We start from the raw sequence: 12,259 nt of genomic DNA, 5'->3' as shown, positions 1-12,259 counted from the left end.
CCAATATTCAAACGAGTATTTTCTGGCATGTATTGGGATACAAAAAAAATCATACGTTCATATTCGCTAGAAATGACAAAAATACCATGCACTCATTTACTGCCTCACCAGAAGTTGCGCGACAGTTTAAAAAAAAAAAAAGGCAAATGTAAAAGAGCTATGTGTGATTTAATAGACCAAAAAAAATGAGGATCAACACAGTTCTCGCCGATAACTTTTCGCAAGGAACTAGAGTTCTCCTCAATTGTAACGTCTTGCTGTAAAATAAAAGGCGCAAACACAGGGACAACACCCCCGTGTTATGCTGTTTCTGTCTGCTTTCTGGGCAATATAATGGCCTTCATTATTTTTTGAAAATGAACAAAATATTTAAATTATAAGCATTATAATTATTGTAATATCTGAACATGAAAATCCCATGTTCATCCCTGCACTAGTTACTACATGTTATTTGTTCAACATACAAGTTGAAAATATACAAGATTGAAAGACAACATACGACCCTTCATCAGGTAAAAGTGGATTTGAGAACAATGTAGATCGTTTTATTTTCAAATTCCCAAATATATTTTGCAACCAATTTGTACTGCTGTTGTATGGTTATAAAGAGTCCCCTTTTACTCTGGTGTTGGAGAGGAATTCCACTTGGTGTTAAGGGTTAACAGCCTCAGCCTTTTATCCACAAGTTCTCTTGTATCTTTGACCCGACACCCTTTATACAGAAAATTACTTTTCACCCTCACTGCCGGCTAGAGATAAGCAATAATTATACCCTTTGGGATCCAAAGAAGCAAGCTGTACCGTAGTTAAAACACCAGACAGTGGTATAAACTGGCCTGCAAAGATAACCTCTGACGTTTACTTTGAAGTCATTTTAAAAGGAATGCCTTTTAAAAATGCTGGTAATCAGAACAATACAGTAACAATGGGAACACTGGCAATGCAGGTAATCTAGAAAACTAATTTCCAATATTTGTTTGTACAGTCATCCTATTTTTGAATGGCATACTGTACTACATGGCAAAGTCTACAGTAGCATCAGGCAGACAGATGATAAATGTGTGCAAGATGAATGTCAAACATTTCTCTATTAAAAAAGCAGAATTTCAAACTCGTTTTTTTAATCATGCCACATTTGGATGAACGCTCTACAATGCCAATTAAGAAGTTTTGTTTTTTTTTTTTTTTAATCAAAGGGACCAGTACAACTTGAACTACAACCTTCTAAACAAGGTGTTTTTTAAAAGAATGCCACCCCCCCACCAAAAGAAAGATCCTGATGAGTCAAGGCCATTAAGAGGCGTCATCACCTCTTCCCAGTTTGTCACCGAAAGCAAGTTTGTCTCCATACGTTTACAGGATGCTGGATTTCAGCGCCTCACCTCTAATGAGAGGAAGCTGCCAGTATTGCTTCTTAAATGACACCACTGTCTTAGTAAACAGCATTTGAATTTTGTATGCATCTTTTTTTTTTTTTTTTACTGCAGTATTACATTTATCTATTTACAAATAAATTAGTTACATTTGTACAACACTGCCCCTGAAACATGTCAGAAGTTTTTATGGCAGTAGTTGTCTGCCTCCAAAGTTCAGATTACTGCAGTCCCACACCCACTGTGGTCTGCAAATTGGCAGACGCTGATTGGTGACAGCTTCAATCCCCTGGCTTAGCGACTGTAACTAAGGAAGTTCAGATGGATAAGGAGGTGTGAGGAAAAGGAAATGCCTCCAGAATCTTTTTCCTTTGATGCACCCACTGGCTGCAGTCTGGCAAGTTTCCGTTATCAGTGCTTTGGAAAAAGGTTACCGGGAAGAATCCAATACATTTGTAGCTAGTTGGGAATACTTAACAATGGGAGAAGAACAACAACACAGGGACTAAGAGAAGAAAGGGAGGCCCACAGAGACTTTGCAGTAACAGTCCTAGTCTGTTATCAGGGAAGATAAACAGGGGACAGGGAGTGAGTCGAGTTAAGAAAAGGATACTGCAAGGAACTCCTGGGAAAGACACTTTCTCTGTCGGTTTCTGACTGAACCAAGAGCTCTGTGGCTGTTAACCAAAAGCACAGCCCCAGACTGAAAAGAGCTTTGTGTAATCTTGAAAGGGTCCAATTATGGGTTGATTAAAGGAGAGAAGCCTATTCGAGAAGAGTCTTATCTGCATCCCTTAGATTTTAAAATCAATTTCCCCACGACTCCAGGCTCCCCAGATTGTGCAGTTAAATTGTACAGGTTAAACAAAGGATCCCTCTCCTCCTTGTTGGTTGGTACACACTCATCACCCATGGATAGACATACAAAGTCTCTTCATTTAACAAACAGCTTTAAAAGTTAAATCTCAGTAGACTAGGTTTACTGGTTAAACACTGAACTGTGCTGTACTACTTTATTGACAAAAGTACTTCACTGACCCCCCCCCCCCCCCCACCCAAAAAAAACCACACACTTAACAAGAACCCAATACAGTTAACATGGCACTGTGATTGAAGATTGTCAAAAACACTGATTCACAGTAACTGATTCAATATATTTAAGATGGCAGCATTAAGTCTATATTCCTTTCCTCATTTGTCAGATTGGCAATTCTTGCAAGGTCTGTATACATGCTTTAAATTGTTCACATGAGAATTGTTCACAAGCTTCATCACAGTATGCTTAAAGAAATTTGTTTCAGCCTCCATACTACAGTACAGTGTCTGCAGCCTAATAAAAGTTCACTGTAGATTTAAGCAAAGACATTTTACCTATATTGATTGTCAACATTGGCCATGTTTAAACTAAACATGTGTCATTTTATAAATCTTATGCAGACTAACTGTATAGCCTTTTGAATGTGTCATGTTCCCAACCCTCTGTCTGTATGTTCATACTGTACTATTCCAAGCCTCCCAGACTATACATTACTCATGTTCCCAATACCAGGGTCACTGTGTAAGCCTGTTTATAGGATCAGGTACAAGATCGAGATATAATGATACACTAATGTCACAATATGCAGGGTGGTCCCAATGGGATAATTGCTGATGCAGAATAGAATCAAATGAATGAAGGATATCATTTAATGAAGGATAATTTTGTTGAAAGAAATTTAAATGTGACAGACTATGTATTCATACCAACTATAAAACATATTTATTATTCAAATCAATAACAATTTGTTAAACTACAATGAGCTATGTTGTCTTACATTACAATACACCATGTAAAGAAAGTAGAACAAATCTTTGATAAACCTCTAGTACAGTACGGCATGCTGGAATACCATGGTTACTGTACTGCAGTTCAAATGTTAGTACTGTTACAATTATAGACTGCACCACAGAGAAATCCTATTGTCACCTGCTTTAAAAAAAAAAAAAAATCATTCTAGAGGTACCTTTTGAAATTCTTTTGAAGTGCAGTCCATTTAAAACTGTGACATCACAATGCCCTGCATACCTGAGACAACAGTATTGTCTTCAATCTTTTCTCTGTTTTCAATGAAATTGACAATGGATTAAAGAAAGGTTGGACTGATTAGAAAACAAATACAGCTAGATTTGTATCTTGTATATTGCAGTTTGTAGAGTTATAGGACTGCGTGTGTCTGTGTGTGGCTTAGATTGGCTGTCGCAGCACTTAAATGGATCTCTGTTTTCAGCCTCGATCGCTTCAACTCATGCCGATGTTCCAGACAGACGTGTGCCATCCTTCAGCCCTATATGAAATAAGGGAATTGAACAGACCGCACACTGACCTGCACACACTGAATAAAGCAATCAAGCATTTTTATAATTCTCCAAAGGCCCAGTTGTATTAACCTTTGGGAAAAAAAAGCATTCTAGGAAACTAAATTCATGCATTTAGAAAAGCAGTCCATTTTTATTTGTAGAATTAGACTTGCCATATTCATTCAAATTTAAGACTGCAGCGTAACCATTTTTTGCTTCAGATAGCCTGCGTCTTAAATTGGAGTACAGTTTAGTGATGCATGCTTTAAAAATCACCAACACGACACGACTACCCAAGCACACAAACAGCAACGTTACTGAATGCCAGGCAAAGACGTCACTACCCGAATACACAAGCAGCATCGTGACTGACTGCAGAGAAAATATGAATCAAAACGTTATGCCCGATCTCGTGTCATCCATGACATACAGGGATCCATTTTCAAAGAAGCATCATTAGCTTCATGAGCAATTCAAAGAGAAGCTTTTACAATTTCAGCATCTCTAACACCAGCTTGGACAGATTGGAAATGCTGATCAGACCCGAATATTTTTTGAGATGCCAAGCAATACCACAGTTCACAAACTGGGAGAAAAACAGGTGCGAGTAATGAGAAGCAGGACATAACTGTATTGTTCTGTGTGATAGCAGACCATCGCAAACTGCCTCCATATGCGTAATTAAGGTTGTATCTTGTAAATGCATATTTGATGTTTTCATTTTTCCTCACATTGAGAGTGAGAAGTTTGAGCTGCGTCTTAAATTCGAAGAAATACAGTAAAACATTTTTCTAGCTCAAACTTTTGTTTAAATTGCAAAGGCAATTAATAGATGGTTATGCTGTCCCAGGTCTCATTCTATGCATATCTCTCTATCTATCTCTCTCTCTATCTATCGCTGTATTGATAGACAGATAGATAGATAGATAGAGAGAGGAGATTATTAAAAGTGAAACACTTCCACTCTCTCTTACACAGTTACTTTATGATCTTCCTTGTGCCAGTTTTGTAAAAACAGGAGATGTTGCTAAACAGTCAGTGTTTACCCTGCAATTTCAAACTTGAGTCATTTATGACTAAGCAGAGTGGCAGGGCAGGTGTGCTCAAATCTGGACTAAACACCAACCTAACAAAAGTTTTAATCATCTCTCTTCCTGTTGAGTGTCCCCTCCCCCCTCCCCAGGGAGGGAAGTAGTGTACATGCAGCTTCGGATTTCATATTCTTAGTTTGCATTTTCCCTTTGCATTTTGAATCATGCAGACTATTGCAATTACACAAATACTGTTTTGTTGTTGTTAAGTGTGTGTTCCGGTGGTTTGAGAAATTGTTTCGCCAGTTCTAGCTGCTTGCCTGTATAGTACATGCAGTTTGGGTTGATCATCTAAAGTGCCTTTATAAAAGCCAACTTGATCCAAAGTTTCTTTTGGATTGCTGGCAATACACTGCTGTGGACTAGATAGTGCTGGCATTTACTAGAAGACTACGGCTGCTGATCCATCCTACATTACATGTCTGTGGCAGGCAACTAGAACTGAAGAGTCCCCCCGGAACTCATGCTGTGCTAAAATAATCTGAACACAGACTTATCAAAACATGTTACACTGTTTGAGTAACTGCAATAAGCACCATGGAAAATTACATAAAAAGGGAACTCTTCACTGACTACTCGTCTACAGAGATCCCTACAGCAGATATTTGTTTGTCTGTCGCTTACAGTCCCTTGGGCAGTCCTTATAACCAGATCCGACTGTACTTTACTGTACGTCACAATCATTTCAAAGGCTGCCTTTTAAAACATTTAGGAGATGCAGCAAGATCTGCGTCATTCATCATTTTTTAAAATCAAAGAACAATCCACTGAACTGGAACCCCTTTTGAACTAGAAGATCCTGACACCAAGGCCCTGTGCACTCTGTGCTTTTAAACCATGTTAGTTGCCTTTAAATCTTCCGCTCCTGTGAACATTCTACCTGTTTGAGGTCTGACTGACAGAACATGACTTTCGGCTTCCGTCCAAGGACAAATATCCACCAAAAGCATACTTTTTTATACCTTTCTAAACAGCCGAGAACCTGAAGATTATTAAGAGGATAATCTTTTCACTCTATGATGAAATATACCCTATGATTACCTAGTCTGAATGTAAAAAAAAAAAAAAAGTTTTAAAATGTATTTCTTTAGAAATGTCTCCTTAAGTGTAATTTAGTGATCTACATAGAAACTGTAAAAAAGCGTCAGTGATAGCCACAACTCTCAGAAAGAATTGTTTAAATAACGTGGAGTTTTCATTTTACACCAAATTGTTTGACGGATGTGTAATGTGAAGTAGTTCGCCTTCAGATAGATCTGTCAACTAATCAACATTTTCTGAAAAAAAATATTGTTTATGTAAAGCATTCTGGGTTATATAAAGCAATTTAGTATGCTCTCTTGTAATGCTGTGCTTTAAAATCCTGGAATACACAGTAATCAAAACCTAAATAAGATGCTGAAATGCAGCACCTCCTAATAAAAGGTACTTACATTGGCCTAGGGCTTTAGTGAAATGCATTTGATTGGAGAGTCATCAGTGATGTTTATCATATGAATATTTCACTACCAGTTAATATTTTTGGGTTTGGGTTTATAAACATTTTGGACGATTTAGTATGGAAAAAACACCCCAAAAAACCCTCACTCGTCTAGCTTTCTGTCTATCTTAACTTTACTTTAATTTTGAAAGTATATAACTATCCCTGATTGGTTGTTGGAGCCGTTCAAGGCTTAAAATGGGCGTCTAATCACCATTACATCATCGTTACTTTATGAACGATTTCTAGGGGCGCCTCAGCAGAAGGGGGTAATCGAGTCTGGTTCTAAATTTGATTGCATCAGGTAGTGTGGTTTGTCAGAAGTTTGGACGCTGTAATACAGAACTACATTTTTTTGTGTAGCCTCTAATATCCCAAAATGCTTTCTAATATGTTTGGGCGCATGGACATCACAAATGCAGAACTCAGAACAGAACGACTGTCAATACCGTATACAATTTCTGAGGCTTGTTGTAAAATGGTGGAACATGGAGCGGCATGATCAGATGCCAAAAATCAAGTCACACTGATACATGGGGCGTTCAAAACAAAAATGCACACATGATGATCCATTGTACCTTGTGTTTAAGAAACAAAGCTGTAACTTTCAAGCTAAGAAGTGCTATGTCTTCTTTGGGCACGGGCTCCATATTTGCCAGGCTGTAAACATAAAATACAGTGCATGGTGGGATAATGTCATATTAAGTCACAGTCCATTGCGCTGCTAGGAACTGTAACCAGACTGTTTTAATAGTGTTTGCACTCATTAAGTCCAACTAAACACGAAATGGTACTTTAGTGTGGACACTTTGAGCTGAATCAAAACGTTTGAGTATAGTTCTCGAGATCTGTTATGTAGTGTGGCCGGGCCTAAAAGTAATAACAACTAAAACTGGATGTTACTTTTGGAGATCAGAACACTTAAAATAAAATACAAATTAAAGTCATACAGGATCTAAAACACGTTTTGGACACCCACAAATATATAAAAAAGAGTTTATCTGCATGAGCAGACCTTTGTAGAGAATGTTCCCAATAGAATTACTACATTTAGCCAAATACTTGTTGAATCCAGTATTTTAGCTCTCTCTGAAGCAAAGGTAAAAATACTTTCTCCCAGGGGTAACTAAACAAGTCAAGGACTGAACAGGGATTCCAGACAGAACTCCTCCCACTCTGATTACCAAGACATAGCGACTCAGCTGTAACTGCAGAACAGGTTAGATCTGCAGAATTCTCAGTGCATTGGAGAATCTGAACAGCTCCAAATTGCAATGGATTTCCCTCCAATACTACACTGCAAGGTTGCTTTAGGTATTTTTCACAACTGCCCACAACAGTATTGGTGTGGTACCAATCAATAATGTATTTCCCACAGCAAAATAAAGTGTCTTCTTGTACATTGTACAACACAATATAAACGGTTGAATAGAACAGTGGATGTAGTAAATCTGCTACTGTACACACAGTGTAGAGTATCAGATTGATTTCTCCACAGAAATGAACACATTTTAAAATGATAAAAATGTGGTGCAAGTTTCCCCATTGTACCTTCTGCTTCTTCAAAAGCACTCATTTTAACGGCAGGGATAAGGAGGTAGGTAAGCAAAGTAAATCAATTATGTACATGGGCTTATTGAACTTGCCTGGGAAAAACATAAGCTGTATCTTTAAGACTCTAGAGTACTGCACACCTACAACGCCTATACTAAGCGCTTGTCCTGACCTTCAGTGGACTGCTGGCAGACATGTTTATAAAATTATCCTAAAATACCAAAACAAAATGCAAGCACATGCACTACTATTACTGTGGCAGTCTGAACATTTATGTAGTCTATTATTGATTTACTTAGGGTACCCCGTCAGCCACATGGCACTGCCATGGTTTTACACTAGACTAAACTAGTCAAGTACAGCATTTTTCAGCTCGGCTACCCTACTAAGTAATGGGTAGGTTTGTTACACTGTTGATAAGGCTTCCTTGTCAGGCTAATGTCAAGCCCAACTTTTTTGTAATGGGGGGGGTCTATCAAAACGTCTTCCCAGCTTGTCCGCTTTCTAGAAAAAGAACACCGTAAACTACACAAATAGGCCCGTTTCTTTTTTGGAAAAATTACTAGTACAAAAATCCAAGAGATTATACAGTTTATTAAAATTAATAATCTAGTGAATGTATCCTCCCATCAAAAACTATAAATAATAATAATAATAAGCACGTTTAGGGATTCTATTTTTGCATTCACTGTAGAGAAACTATAAAGCTACTGCGATTCAAGAATTTACAAGGTAAAACGTGCCAGTAGCTAAAATTAGCAATCTTCTTCGATCTTCTGGTTCTAGTACCAATTGTAAAGCGGAACTTGCAACATAAGTGTACTATTCCTATGACTTGCAATTAAATACAAATATACTTAAGACTGACTACGAATAAAATAACACCATCTGGCAACACAGTACAAATCAAAGCACTGCTGTACATTTCTAGTCTTCGGTATGTCAGACATTTTTGGTTATGCAATTATATAACAATACCTTATTTTTAATAGGCAACATTATATTTGAAAGTAATGGTCTGGTAAATACACTAAAAAATGCAATGCCAAAGTAAAGCTATTTGTATGTTAAGTCATAGTTAGTTTTTTGGATGTCTTGTCTTGTGACATACCGCTAGGTATCTAAAATAAAGACTTCAGTTGCCTACCTTATTCAGTTCCGCTGTTTGAAATATACCAATGTTTATTGCCCGCTTTGCCAAATTCAAACTTCAGTGCTGCATACTCCACGAGGTAATATCGAGGCAGTCTGAATTTTAAATCCAATAACGTTGCGCTTTGTATTTTCCCTCCTTCTAATGAGATATTCCCACAGATCACCTCTGAAACAAACTTGTAACTGATAAACTTTTCAGTTCGTAACAGCTTGGTGCTGCATTTGAGGCGGTACCACTTTGAGGCTGGAAAGGGGTCGGCTTGGAAAAAAAAAAAAAACATGATTGTAAAGAGTCATCGTAAAAGTGTTTTTTTTCCCCCATATGATAAATTAAAATAATTATACCATTGTATACCAACTGATGGTACTTCACGCCTCACAATATAACACTTAATGTTAATCACACACAAATTGGCTTAGAAGGGGTTCCCTTAGCCATTTGAAGAGTCTACAATGTTGGCGCTGCTTCTATCAGCATGGTTTGTGCAAGGCTAAACCTTATTGGCTGTTTTAAGGTAGGGAAGGGATAACGAAGATAGGATGGGAAGTAAATTCCATACAAGGACAATTATGTTCAGCACATTCTTTATTTCACCTTTAACTAATATAATAACAGGAATGCCAAACTGTCAGTGGTAATATAATACTGGGTGAGTATAAACACATGTGTGCCTCTACAGTAGTAGTGTTATTATTTATAAAAACGTTTACTGGTCATAACAAAACATACAACAAAATCAGATAGATTGTATTGCAAAGCTGCGTTTTATTATCAAGCAAATTATCTAAAATCCCGCAAACACATACTGTACTTATTATTATTTTTTTTTAACAACAGTATATTTTGACACAAATTATTAAAAAAAATAATATTTTTCTGTTTTATTTTAAACAGCACAACTGCAAGTAGACGTCATGTGCATTATTTTGCCTTGTGTAATTTGTATCATTCTCTAGAATGATTTATTCTTTGGAAGAGGGGGGAGCAAATGCTATTGACTTCCAATGTTTAAATGGAACGCTTAAATTAAATTGATTAAAACAATGCATACTTGATAGTGAACCAATATGGTTTCACATTCCCAACTGTATATTTAAAGTCTTGGGAGGACTGAAATTTGTATTATGCTGTGATTTTATGGCGTCTAAAATTCCTATTAATTCCTATTAAATTGGCTACAATTTCACAAAGAAGCACTAATATTTAAACATAATTTTACACCACACAATACAGTTATTTGGAATAATAGAAGTATAAATGTAAAAAAAATATGCTTATGAGTGGTTTGAATCATTTTTTTTTTCTGAGAGATGTTTTAGATGACATTCACTCATTAAAAAATATGAAGAACTAGTTAATACACATTACACCTCAATACAACAATTCAAAATATTTTAGATTATTATGATATTGCCTCTAAAAGCCTGTTTAAAAATAAATGGTATTGAATTCACAGACTTCAAATGCAATAATAAATGGATAAGAAATCATTTAACAAAATAATTATTTACAATATGTCAACCTTCAGTGTGCCGAGATTTTTAACCTGTGATTTGGGTAAAAGCTGTTACTTTCTATCACGCCTGCCCAATGTATCCTAAGGTGAATGAAACTCACTTTAAAATTATAAATGCAATTTACCCATCAGGGGAGCTGCTAAATTGCAGGGTCGGTATCCCACATAATGCATGGTGTTTCTGTGACTGTGACATAGAAACAACAACTCATAGATTATTTGAATGCCCTTTTCCAAAACTTTTTTGGAATGATGTTCATAAATCTTTGTCTTTAAAAATTCAAAATGTATCTAAACTATCAGTTATTGATGTGGTGTGGTACTTTAATAAAACACAGAACACTAAGGCTCGGGACGCTGTCAACCTAATCTTGTTACTGGGAAAATATTTATATATATAATATCACAAATGTAAATTTCTTTTTATGAAACCCTCTTTTGTCATCTTTAAAAAAGACTTATCAGCATATATTAAATCCCTTTCTCTGTTAAAATCTAGAACACGTCAGTACTTCTTGGATATTATAAACAAACATCCTATTTTTTAGGCTTTTATGTTATATATGTAACTATACAAGTATGACTATGTACATGGATATGTAGCTAAGATATATCTATGTATATTTATTTTACTTTGTATTTACTTTGTAGAATTTGTATCTATAAATTACAATAATTACATATTTGTAAGGTACCACAGCCCCTGGTACTGACATTATTGTTATCTTGTTGTATATTATATTTGTGAATATTGTTAATAAATTTTTTTAAAAATCAAAACAGTCATTTTAATATTGCAGTCTACCATGCTTTGTCCTAAGTGTTTACCGGAAAGCATGAGTTTTACAATTCTTTGCCATGCATACTGGTACCATTCTTGCCAGGGCACATCATGGCTGTTCTTGTATGTGGATCAAGTGTATCTCTGCTGACCCAGAAAACAGTAAATGTGTGGATAAGAAACGTTATGCAATCACAGATATCCCCAGATTATATCTCCCACACTATCGGAGTCAAACGCCTCTAGCATGTGCTGAGCATGTGCTGTAGTGCTTTACTGGCTGGGCTTTGTTTAACAAATGCAGCTTAATTATTTTTTTTTAAATATATAGGGTAAACTTGATCACCAGCTCAGCTAGTAACGTTGATTCACTGCTGTTGGTATAATAATCTCTAATGATTTTACCAAGCTTGCAAGTCTGTGCCACGCTTCTAACAAGCGTGTACAGTAATATTGATGCTAACAGGTTGTTAAGCTGTCATTTAAAAAATAAATATATTTATTTCTATTTTTGCTTTTTCTATTTTTATAGGCTAACATAAGATTCAAATTATTTTTAGTACATAGATTTATATTTATATACTGTAAATACAGATAATGAAAAGTAGTGTACAAACATAAAATATATTCGGCAAATACCTTGTATGGATTAATTATAGCTTATTAATATTCTGTTTGTTTTTATTTTGTGTTTAATTTTATCTTAATAGATTTGGTTTAACACACTGGGCAAGTAAAATGGGCTTAGTGTTTCTATTATAGCCCTCAGTGGACAGTCATTCATATTACAACTTGACCACACAGTGCAGCACAAATAGCACTGGTCACCTTTGAAAACAGTCCTTAATCTTTCATGGGCATGGATAATAAACTTCTCCCCCATCCTCTAAGAAAAACAATTCAACCTTCAAGGCCAGCTTCTGGTATGTCAAGAAGCTGTTCTGTCCCTGCTTGTGTGTCCTTTCTCTGTG

At 36.2% G+C, this 12,259-nt stretch overlaps 1 protein-coding gene across 1 annotated transcript in view; it reads right to left on the bottom strand.

Annotated features, from left to right (window-relative positions):
- mical3a (microtubule associated monooxygenase, calponin and LIM domain containing 3a) overlaps positions 1-9,403 on the bottom strand; it is a 72,973-nt gene extending 63,570 nt beyond the window's left edge. The window contains 1 exon segment of the mRNA XM_041254359.1: positions 8,983-9,403. The gene's annotated coding sequence lies outside the window, so the exon portion shown is untranslated.
- Positions 9,404-12,259: the final 2,856 nt, after the last annotated feature.

Source organism: Polyodon spathula, chromosome 7 (assembly GCF_017654505.1).
Source record: "Polyodon spathula isolate WHYD16114869_AA chromosome 7, ASM1765450v1, whole genome shotgun sequence".
In the NCBI taxonomy this organism is placed as follows: Eukaryota; Metazoa; Chordata; class Actinopteri; order Acipenseriformes; family Polyodontidae; genus Polyodon; species Polyodon spathula.
The sequence above is the reverse complement of the archived record's forward strand: the minus strand, read 5'-3'. Positions and strand labels throughout refer to the sequence as shown.